This window comes from Mixophyes fleayi, chromosome 6 (genome assembly GCF_038048845.1).
Source record: "Mixophyes fleayi isolate aMixFle1 chromosome 6, aMixFle1.hap1, whole genome shotgun sequence".
NCBI classification, from domain to species: domain Eukaryota; kingdom Metazoa; phylum Chordata; class Amphibia; order Anura; family Limnodynastidae; genus Mixophyes; species Mixophyes fleayi.
The window spans coordinates 72,509,166-72,521,456 of NC_134407.1; the positions used below are offsets into that span (position 1 = coordinate 72,509,166).

Below are 12,291 nucleotides of genomic sequence, written 5' to 3' on the forward strand. Positions count from 1 at the left end.
CTGATTTCATTGAGCATGGATAAATATAATAAATCTATGTTGACAATAATGTTTATGACCATATTCTTAAATGCCTGTCTTTGCTGTAGGAATTCATTCATCGTGAATTGCCCATAATCATTATACCAGGAGTGTGCAGGGAGGACAAGAGTTATGTGATATGAGAAAGCAGATTATTCTCTGAGATAGGAGTTTTATTTAGAAAATATTATCTCTAATATAGTTGCCCCAGGAAACTGCTGTGGATGCTGTAAATTAACAATATATTTGTAGCTTAACAATTTATTAAAGAAGGTTCTCTGAACAAAATAACACATTTTTATGGTCTCTTGGATATTTATAAAGCTTTAAAGTGTAAATAAATAGTGCATATGTGGCCTTTAGTTCTCTCATGCAGTTTATCTTTTGCGCCTTCTAAGTAATCAATAGTATCTCTATGGAAGCATTATTATTTGAGATGACTGCAGATACTGCTGTAGCCTCAAGAATAATTCTGTGGAGTAGCAAAACTACTAAACATTTGTTAGTGTCATCCAGTAGCCAAAAAGTTGAGAATGGTGTAATTTACAGCTAAGGAATAATTCTATTCTTGCTTTAGAAATGTATTCAGTGTCTTCCGTGCCGAACTCTTCTCGTTCAGAAATATGCTTAGATTTTCTCAAATGCGCTGCATGTCTGAGATCTCCCCACACATTTTCAATAACATTAAAGCCTGGGGACTGTGACGGCCATTCCAAACCCTTAATCTTTCATTTCTGTAAGTAGTTCATGGTTGATTTTAAGGTATATTTTCAATCGCTGTCTTGCTGAAATATCCAACCTCTTTTCAGCTTTTAACGGATAATAGCTTCTAGAATGGATATAATATAATAGATCCACCCCTATGCTTAGTATTGCCAAGCTGTTCTTTTCTTCATATACTTCCATCTGTTTTCCACCAAATGCCATCAGTATGATGAGATTGTAATAATAATTTGCCTCCGAGAGGTATTCCACGCAGGTCATTTTTGTGTGAGCATTGCTATACTGTTGACCTGTGGACCACTACTTCTGTATTGGCTAAACCTTGCTACAGACCCTATACAGTGATGCAGAATGTAGGTTGTACATTCTGTTATATCGAGTTTTTGACCACATCTATCCACTATTTTTGGAGGTTTCCATGTCTTTAACTTCAATAGTTCCCTTTAACTTTTAACCTATTAATGCATGCCTAACATCTTTTGCCATCCAGCAGATATGAGCTTTAAACCTATGTGCGGCCATTATGAACTGTTCTTGACCAGTCAATTATTTATGCACACCAATCTACAGAATATTGTGTAGTATATTATTATTATTATTATTATTATTATTATTAACATGTATTAGCTATTATTATTATAATTTATTTATATAGTGCCAGTATATTCCGTAGCAGTTTACATGATTTGTTAGTTCTGCATCTCGTATCTTCCTTGGCGAACACATGAGTGCCCTGCAGGACAGGGAGCTCTGGGTCTAAGAAAACCCCCTGTTTTGCAGAAGCCAATTATCTTTATTTCCAAGTCCTCAGACTGCTACTTGACTCAACATGATTGTTGAGAGCAGGCTCAGCTCTTCTCTGGCATTGTCTTCACTGGTCTTAATCAGACGATTCAATAAAGTTTTGAGGCCCACATTATTAATGAATCAAATGGAAGGACGCTCAAAGGTTTGCACATGCCACATTCACTATATATTTTAAAATCTGTTAAACTCAGCAAATAATAAGTGTAAATAAAATGTCAAGTTTGGAACTTGTAGAATTTGTGTATGTGTGTGTGGGGGGGGGGGTCACCTAAAGATTTAGGAAAGGTACAGTTTGACCAGGGTTGTCCAGACTTTGCCATAAATTGCTATCTTGCCCTTAGGCATCACTTTCTCAATATAAACAAAACCAACAATGACAGGTCATAACTCATTTTGTCCCATCATTTATATGCCTCTCTTCACTATGCCCATTTTCAGGATGTCCTTCTATTGAACAGATCAGTTACCTAGACTTTCAGCTGATGAAATGTTTGCTTGAGTGACTCTTAGTAAGCACCCCCCACAGTGGAAGCTTTGCAATCAAGAACAGCTCATCCAAGCAGCAGCATCTATAAAAATGATCTTAATTGAGTTTGATGGCTGTGCTAATTATATCAGTCAAATATGAAAAATGCTTGGCCCCTTCATTATTCACGAAGCAAGTATGTAATCTGTTTAAAGACCTCTCCATATTATTGATAACTACTGACATAAACGGAGACGAGAGAGGATTTTGGACAATGGTTTAACCATTTCACTGGCCATTATAATTACAAAAATGTTTCAAGTTCCATAACAGCACAATAACAGTTTAGGAATAGTCCTGTATGTAAAGCTCTGCTTTATGTTCAGTAGAAAAAGTCTCTGTTTATGGAATATCACAATGTTGAGAAACAAGAGAGTGCAAATAAGAAAATTGACCCCAAATTGAGACACTGATTGTTCTGAATGGTTTGTATTATTTCAGAAATCTACAGAAGGAGCCTCAGTTATTCCACAGTAACTGGTATAGTAGCATGTTATGATGTGAAGGATCTCAACCATACCACCATGCAGGGTATCCTAATTAAACCCACACAATAAAGTGACCCAAAGGGGATGTCTAACTTGGGATGTAGTTGAAAAGAAGACACAATAATGCCAACAGTCGTAATGGCTACAGGTTCATAATGTCGAGCCAGTTAAAATGTCGACAGTTCAAAATGTAGTTTTAGAAATGTATTCTAATGTATTATGTGAGTGGTGTGAATATTAAACAACTATAAAAGAACATGATCCATGCCAGAAAGTGATAAACATAAATATATTTCACACTGTTTATACACTGTATTTAAACATTACTGCTTTTTTCCGTTCTTATCATATCTTCTTCAGTCAGACATAATACACACAATACCACCCTTGCACGTGGCTCCGTCCCAGCCTATCCCCACGCAGCAAAAGACCTCTTATTTGTCCCATAATTTAGATGGTCATGTGTATTGTCAACAAACTCATTCATTGACATCTGGCAAAACCATGCCACAACAATATGGAGTTACAAGACCAACCAATAAAATATATTCAACACAAATCTACATAGTTCAGCTATTGAAGAAGGTTTAATGTAAATAAATGTACGTTAGACAATATATAACACACAATAGTCTCCGTTGGCAATACTAACACAATATAAACAGCGGCTACATTAACATATTAAACTTATCTTCACAATATGTGAAATACACTGAGAGAATCTGTGATCAACAGAATCTTTTTGTACAATCAATGCCATGACTGGAATTATAGAAATTATATTTCAGACCATAGGGTAAATGTATTCAGAAAATGGAAATGAGTAACTGTGCTTCTCACCAGTGAATCTGAAATGGCTGCCACGGAAATGGGGAATGTAAAAGGAGGGGATCCCACCCTCCAGGGAAGAGATAACACAATCAAAGATAAATCTAAGGAGTCCCCAGGCGCCTAAATGAAGAATGCTGTGCACAGGGTCATGGTAAAAAATAGGCATAACAATTTTCTAATAAATATTGTATATTCAAACACACATAGTGTTATAACTGCTGTGCTTATACAGAAGACATATGTGTAATAACTAAACAGATTGTCAATAGCAGAGATAAACAATGGATGTGATGAATAGGTATCCACCTTATCATCCAATTTTCAGATGCTCGAGGCAAGTCCAATGTGATTAACAACAATATGAAAAGTCTGTGTAAGCTCCATTTACAAACACAGGTGTAAAATTGTAAATGCGTGTAAGGGCGAGAGAAAACGGTATATAACAAGGATCCAAGTCCCTAACCACGTCGATTAAACAGTCACAAAACCACGGCTGTCCGTGGACAAATATCATGCATGATAGAGGAAAATTCGTTTAAAAATAAAAAGTTTTGAAAAAACAAATGACTGAGTAACTCCCAGGAGTGATTTCATATATGCTGTATCAAAACATATCCCGCTTAATAGATATGGCTGGCTCCAGAGGGGCTGTTGGAGAAAAAGTTACTTACCCCGCTCCCCGGGATCTTGCTGTAAGCTAAGGCTTCTCTCCTCTCTCCCCGCGTCCAAACCGCTCAGTATCCAGATGCCGAAGTGAAAGTTCAGTTGTCCGCAGTGGGCGTATGCGGTTGTTCCAGTCTCTCTGTAGTTCTCATGCAGCTGGCTTTTGCAGCTGATCAAAGAGAGGTGGATAAGGGTTAATAATGTTCCATTGAAGAAAAAAATTATAAAGTAGATAATAACCAACGCGTTTCGCCCAGAAACCAGGCTTCCTCAGGGATAATTGAAGGGTCAGAATCCATTCTGACCTATATATAGTCACATTATAAATGAGGTCCGCGGCTGATTGGTTGTGTGCCAAAACAAGACAGATGTGCTAATCAAAGCACACCAATAAACATCAATCATATTTCTTCATCTATTGTCAGCAGATTTTAATCCAAAAATGCTTGTAAACCATGTCCACAACAAATTGTAATTCCAAATGTCCAGCTTGAAAAGTCCCAAATAAATTGTAATTTCAAATGTTCTGCTTAAAAAGTCCCAAATAAATTGTAATTCCAAATGTCCTGGGGGCCCTTCTGGCCAAGAAGAACAGAAGATATTTACAAGCAGGACATTTGGAATTACAAATGGTTTTGGACATGGTCTGCAAGCATTTTTGGATTAAAAGCTGCTGACAACAGATGAAAACATCAAATTGGTGAGTATATTGGGTTTATTATTTTTAATACATTTTTGTGTTATGAATGAGGGTGTTTAGTGTATTTATTGGTGTTTTATTATTTTTATTAAAAGTATGTGGTTTCAAAAAGGGAGTTGTGATTTATTTAACATATTTTGTTTTGTGGTACTATAGGTCGCAGCCAGCCATGCGTGTCAAGCCATGTTGGCACTTGTGGTTCTCCAAGTGCCAGCATGCCCTGGCTGCCATGGGTATGCTGGTGCTTGTAGTTATACAAGCATCAGCATGCCCACACTGTTTATGGCAGCCCGGGCTGGCTGGGACTTGTAGTTTCACAAACCAAAATGGCGTCCATTTGTTCTTTTTAACTTAATTTTAATTATTACCATACACCCACCGTTCAGTGGCGTAGGAAGAGCCCTAGTGCTTTCAGCACTGGGCTGGGTGTCTTTAGAGGGAGGGCCCACTGATTTTTTGGGCGGACTCCACTCCCTAGGGAATCCAGCCTGGAGTTGGTTGTCATTATGGCAGTGGGACCCCTGCTGCATGTCCCCCTGCTATAGTACCACCCACCCCAGGCTGGTTTGCCTTGTGCTGGTTGTGTGAAAAACTGGGGAACCCCAAGTAAATTTTTTACTGATTTTACACAACCAGCAGTAGGCTGGCAGCGCTAGGGTTAATAGTGGTCGGACGGGGGACACCGTGTTTTTTTTTTTGTTTTTTTTTTACTTTTATCTATTTTTAAACTTTTGACAGCTGCCAGACCTCCGGCTGTATAGGCAGACCAGTGTAAAAGTGATGTGTTTACTAATTACGTAGCTAGAAAGCAGCGTGTTGTATTTAGCGATTTTTAAAGCAAACTCAGGAGAATTTGCTTAATCGCAGCTTCATACATTTGAGACTTGTATACCTAGAGTGGCAAACAGTTGGGGCTTTGATCTCTATCGATTTTGTAAATAGCGATTTTGACAGAAACACATCTCTGGCGATTTTACTTCAAATCTCACATTAATACATCTGCGGGATGAAACACCCGCGAGAAAATCGCTGGATTTTTAAAATCGGAGCTTGATACATTTACCCCCATGTTTCTGTCCTATGCATGAATTGGACTAATTACTAAAATAAAACAGTTTGTTAAAAGACCAATAACCTCAGACTTTCATCTGCTAAGCTTAGCTAGTTTTCTAAGAAGGGAGAATATCTAATGTCTGTGTTATAATTTATAGCTATACCATTGACTTTATTTCTGTACCATTCTCCACCTCCGCATTTTACCCTAGGTCTGGTCAAAGTAAATGGAAATTCTATTGGATCAGTGAGCTTTGCTTCTCCTTGGGGTCAAATATCAGAGAATAAGAGGGAATCAATTAAGACAATTATAAAGAGCATAAGAGTACGTTTTTTTGTGCGATTGTATTTTCTATGTTTTGTAACCATCTTGTCCCTCAGGTAAATGATGACATCAATCACGTTTTTTTTACATCATGTGGACAGCTGTCCACATGATGTAAAAACAACGTGATTAATCCGAGCAGGCCACCTCTTCCATTGCTCCATGGCCTAGTTCTAGTGCTCACATGCCCATTGTAGGCGCTTTCGGCAGTGGACAGGAGTCAGCATGGGCACTCTGACTGACTGGTCTGTGGCTATGCTTTCCATAATAGCCAGCATTAACTTTTTCAGCAATTTGTGCTACAGTAGCTCTTCTGTGGGACTCTACCAAACAGGCTAGCCTTCACCCCAATGAGCCTTGGGTGTCCATGATCCTGTTGCCGGTTCACCGGTTGTTCGTTCTTGGACTACTTTAGGTAGGTACTAACCACTGCATACCGGAAACACCCCACAAGACCTACCGTTTTGGAGATCCTCTGACCCAGTCGACTAGCCATCCCAATTTGGCTCTTGTCAAAGTTTAGATCCTTACACTTGCCCATTTTTCCTGCTTTCAACACATCAACGTCAAGAACTGACTGTTCACTTTCTGTCTAATATATCCCACCGCTTGACAGGTGCCATTGTAACGATATAATTAATGTTATTCATCCACTTGTCAGCAGTTTTAATGTTGTGGCAGATTAGTGTGTGGGTGTGTGTTAGTGTGTATATATACAATACTGTAATTGTGCCTGTGCTCCTACAGATATAAAGTTTGATTTGTTTAATGGCATCAATTGTTCTTTCGGAAATAAACAACAATGTTAGTGTTAATTGACAATCCTTTATTGTCATTGATCTCTATCTTTAGATTGCTGCTTACATTTTATTGTTTTAAAAGTTCATCGTTAAGTCATTAGTAAATGTGTTGTATTTAGGAAATCAACAAATTTCTTTTGTCTTTTTATTGTCATGGACAATGCATTCAGCCAATTTACAGTCCGCTTTATGTGAGCAGTTCTCTCTCTCTCACACACACACAGCTAGACTTATTGTTCTGCCTGCAGATCTCTCTCCCACGCAATTTCCTCTCTGACAGCATCACATGTGTCACAAGGGTACCCAGTACTGTGACAAGCGAATTAGCTTTGCCCTCTGTCAGTTGGCTTAAGTAACCTTTGCACTTAAAGATAACACATAATTAAAAAAATAAACTGCCTATAATACCACAAAGCTATAGCAGAGGCTTATATTACCATATATTATCAGTTGGTATCCATAGTGTTCCAATGTCCAGTGGGCACTATTGGCTGCATAAGGGAGATGAGAGGCAGGCCAGGTGTAATAATGCTCCTTTTCCTGTGTCGATGGAATTTTGCTGTGAATAATACAGCTGCACTGGCAGCTCCCGTTCTCTTTTCAGCCAATACTCAGGGATTTTGGAGAGAAGATTAAGTGGTCCAGGCTGACGGAGAGCAAACACATCTTTATTATCTTATCATAGACTCACTGCCAAGTTTCCTTCTGTGTATATACTGAAAAATAGAACACAGACTTTCCAGCCTTTATTGTATTGCATTTTTTCAGAATATTACTGAACCTAAAAAATCCATTTATTTGCTTCCGGGACTGTGAAGAGGAAAGTACCATCTCCCATACACTGCAGAACTCTAGATTGGTTACTGTTGTCATGGGTGCAACCGATGGAAAGCTATTACCATTAAAATTAGCAGAGGGTTGTAGTGTTAATGTGATTTCTATTGATATATTTTGGTGGTTAGTTATTGTGACAGGAAAGGGATTGAGGTGGTGGCCTTAACATAGTAGAGGAAACATGTTCATAGGAAAAGGTGATGATGGCTACATGAATTATAGTCCCCTACAGGAAGTTTTCAAAGTGTACCACAAAATGGGGAGGATAAATGCGATCGTTGCCTGCCTTTGCAGTGAATTATATTGTATTTAAAAGATAAATGCTAGCGGAGACTTTGCAGCTGCTAGCCTGAGATGGATATATATATATATATAGAGAGAGAGAGAGAGAAATAGATATACACACACATTGCAGCCTTGTGTTTTGGAGAATACAATTCCATAAGTTATCCTACTAGGTGTAAATTGATCATGTCCAAGCACCTGTGATCTTCTAATACATAGGGAAAAAGCATATTAACTCCAAACACTAAACCCTCTAAACAGTATCAATTAATGAGGCAATATATATACGGTTATATGTAATTCAGGTTTAAAATGAATTTCCTTGGAAAATATTGATGTTTATTATTTACTCCTCAATAGGTTTGCAGAACTTTTTTTTAAAACCTAAATAAAAAATATATGTTTGATAGTAGGATGCAAGTCATCCATTTATTTTAAACAGTAATGATAACATTGTAAGAAAGTTTTATGTTTTCATGTTACAATATATTCAAATTTAGGTGATTTCCCTTATTACCAAGCATGGAAATGGATACAGTAGCATAAAAAAAACAAAGGGGACATATACCTGTGCTTAGGAAATTCTCAGAGACCAGAGAAGATACACTGAGCATCATTTTGATAAGGTTGTTTAAAGAACAGTCTGAGTGCAAAGTATCTATTTTACTGTTTTGGTGAAATGCGAGTAATGCTAAATCATACCTACAGTCATGGCCAAAAGTTTTGAGAATGACACAAGTATTAGTTTTCACAAAGTTTGCCGCTTCAGTGTTTTTAGACCTTTTGTCAGATGTTGCTATAGTATACTGAAGTAAAATTACAAGCATTTCATAAGTGTCAAAGGTTTTTATTGACAATTACATTAAGTTTATGCAAAGAGTCAATATTTGCAGTGTTGACTCTTCTTTTTGAAGACCTCTTCAATTCGCCCTGGCATGCTGTTAATCAACTTCTAGGCCACATACTGACTGATGGCCGCCCATTCTTGCCTAATCAATGCTTGGAGCTTGTCAGAATTTGTGGGTTTTTCTTCGTCCACCCGCCTCTTGAGTATTGACCACAAGTTCTCAATCGGATTAAGGTCTGGGGAGTTTCTTGGCCATGGACCCAAAATTTTGATGTTTTGATCCTTAAGCCATTTAGTTATCACTTTTGCCTTATGGAAATGTGCTCCATCATGCTGGGAAAGGCATTGTTCGTCAGCCAACTGTTCTTGGATGGTTAGGAGAAGTTGCTCTTGGAGGATGTTTTGGTAGCATTCTTTATTCATGGCTGTGTTCTTAGGAAAAATTGTGAGTCAGCCCACTCCCTTGGCTCAGAAGCAACCCCATACATGATTGACACAGGACTGATGGTAGCGCTCACCTTTCCTTTTCCGGACAATCTTTTTTCCAAATGCCCCAAACAATCTTAAAGGGGATTCATCAGTGAAAATGACTTTACCCCAGTCCTCAGCAGTCCAATCCCTGTACTATTTGCAGAATATCAGTCTGTCCCAGTCTGTTTCCTGGAGAGAAGTGGCTTCTTTGCTGGCCTTCTTGAAGCCAGACCATCCTACAAGAGTCTTCGCCTCACTGTGTGTGCAGATGCACTCACCTGCCTGCTGCCATTCCTGAGCAAGCTCTGCACTGATGGTGCCCCGATCCCATGGCTGAATCAACTTTAGGAGACGGTCCTGGTGCTTGCTGGACAGTCTTGTGCATCCTGAAGCCTTCTTCACAACTATTGAACCTCTCTCCTTGAAGTTCTTGATATTCTGATAAATAGTAGATTTAGGTGCAATCTTTCTAGCAGCAATTTCCTTGCCGGTGAAGCCCTTTTTGTGCAGTGATGACTGCACATGTTTCCTTACAGGCAACCATGGTTAACAGAGGAAGAACAATGATTTCAAGCACCACCCTCCTTTTAAAGCTTCCAGTCTGTTATTTTAACTCAACCAGTATGACAGAGTGATCTCCAGCCTTGTTCTCATCAACACTCTCACCTGTGTTAACAAGAGATTTACTGACCTGATGTCAAGTGGTCCTTTTGTGGCAGGGCTGAAATGCAGTGTTGTTTTTGGGATAAAGTTCATTGTCATGGCAAAGAGGGGAATTGAATGCAATTCATCTGATCACTCTTCATGATATACTGGAGTATATGCAAATTGCCATCATAAACACTGAGGCAGGAGACTTTGTGAAAAATAATATTTGTGTCATTCTCAAAACCTTTGCCCATGGCTGTACTAACTGTCCTGATAGTCAGCACTTTAGTCCCGACTACTGGAATGTATGGTATGGGTGATTCATCACTATGGTGAGCGGGTGCTGCTCACATCTACCTATTGTGTGAGGACCAGTTTAAAGGCATGTTGGGAGTAGGAGGTCTTCTTAGTGCTTTTGAAGCAGTAGGCCCATCCAAGAGGAAGTAACATGCCCCTTTTTCCAATTCTAGAAGAGGCCAATGTTGGGACATATTGCTAAAATGCTTGAAGTGCCTATAATAGTCTTTGCAAAAAGTTGTAAGATAAATATTGCAGCTAGTACTGTGATTGGTAGTATTGGCAATTTAAAACTAAGCACAAAAAACATCATAGCAAAAATGCCCAGTTAAAGAAGGCACTATTCATAAATGGCAGTGGTGCACGCATGGGGGGGTTTCTGGTTCTCCAGAAACCCCTCCCCTCCGCAAACCAACGGTACTGTAGAGCAGCCGCGGCGCCTGCAAAGACGCGGCAGTGCTGTATTGTAGTATAATACAGCACTGCCGTGGACGCTGTTTGACAGCGCCGCGGCTGCTGTAGAATTCAGACTCACCGAAATAAAGCTGCTGCTCCCTCTCGCAATATTTTTTTTTTTTTTCGGGGGGGCGTAAACCCCCCCTTCTAAATCCCCTTCGCCCCTGAATGGGATGCTAAGAGAAGCACATTTACCTGTTGTTGTTGCCTTGTGCCAGCGGGTAGGAGCAAAGATGAACATGTTTACACTTGGCATACTATTTGCCTTATTAGATAAACCTGAAGTAAATTCGATATGTGTCAGAAGTTTTATGTTCTATAACCAAACTCTCAATGGTGTGAAGTCACGGGACCTGTGTTTCTACTTTTACACTTGCACCGTGACAAACCCAAGGTCTGAAACAGAGCGTCAGGCAACTGCCAAGCTCTGAGACATTTATAAGCTAATTACCTCCACTGGCCTCCGTTTCTTACTAATTAAATTTTTTAATGCGTGTATGATAATTGCATAGGAAAGGTCAGTGTAACCTTTGCTTTCCGGGCTGCCTTGTGACTCATTCCTTTGCTTCTCCTGGGGGTTTCCGTACACATTACATAGATAAATCAAGTCAAGCATAATTGCCTAGTTTTAATCTGTTTATTATAGAAATCATGATAGAAATGATCTGTGATTACCTTCACTTGGTTACCAAAATGTCACAGAGCCAATGAAATGATACTAAAACAACATATTATACTCTTAGCAGCCCAGTTCTCTGCAGCGCTGGTGAGCAATAGGTCTTTCTTAGGTCTTGGTTGGTGGAGGTTGAGATTGAAGACTATGATGGAAATACTGCATTTATCTCTAAGTTAAGAGGGGCATATGTCAGTAATTCAATACATCTTTACTGGCAATAAATGGAGTAAATCTACGTTCCTTTAAGAAAGATGAGTAGGAAATAAAGCAGAAGTTTGAGCTGTACTGTGCTATACAGATCCCATGTATTTAGTTACATAAAACAATGTAGAAACACCTGGATCAATCCACACATGTACAGCACATTCATTAATACATTTGGAAACCACACATTATGATTATTAACTTTCTTCCCGTTTTAAGTACAATTGAAAGATAATTTTACTCAGCAATCCTATATATATGTTTCAATCATTGCAGTGTAAGGAAATGTACAATAAATCAAAATAAATTATATGACTAAAGTATATAGAGTAAACAATAAAATTACTAGTAGGAAACAGAATATTTACCGTAATCCTGGCATTTGCTGTCATCCCTTTCACAAATCAATGTAAACATTTGTATTAGTGTAATGTGCCCACTTGAAAAGTGTTATATGATTGCCATAAACGTGTCACAAGTTTCAGTAAAGATAAATATGGATTTAAGACTTTTGCTGCCCCCCAAACCCAGTTCTCTCAGTTATCCCCTGAAACTGCTTAATTGCTATTAGGGTGAACATGAGGATGTACAGGTTTGTTATGTTGATGATCTCAGTATAGACGCTGGACTATGGAA

The 12,291-nt window shown here is 38.7% G+C and overlaps 1 protein-coding gene across 4 annotated transcripts in view; it reads left to right on the top strand.

The window, feature by feature from the left end:
• Nucleotides 1-12,291, top strand: part of SLC39A11 (solute carrier family 39 member 11) — a 364,339-nt gene that overhangs the window by 310,941 nt on the left and 41,107 nt on the right. The window lies entirely within an intron of this gene.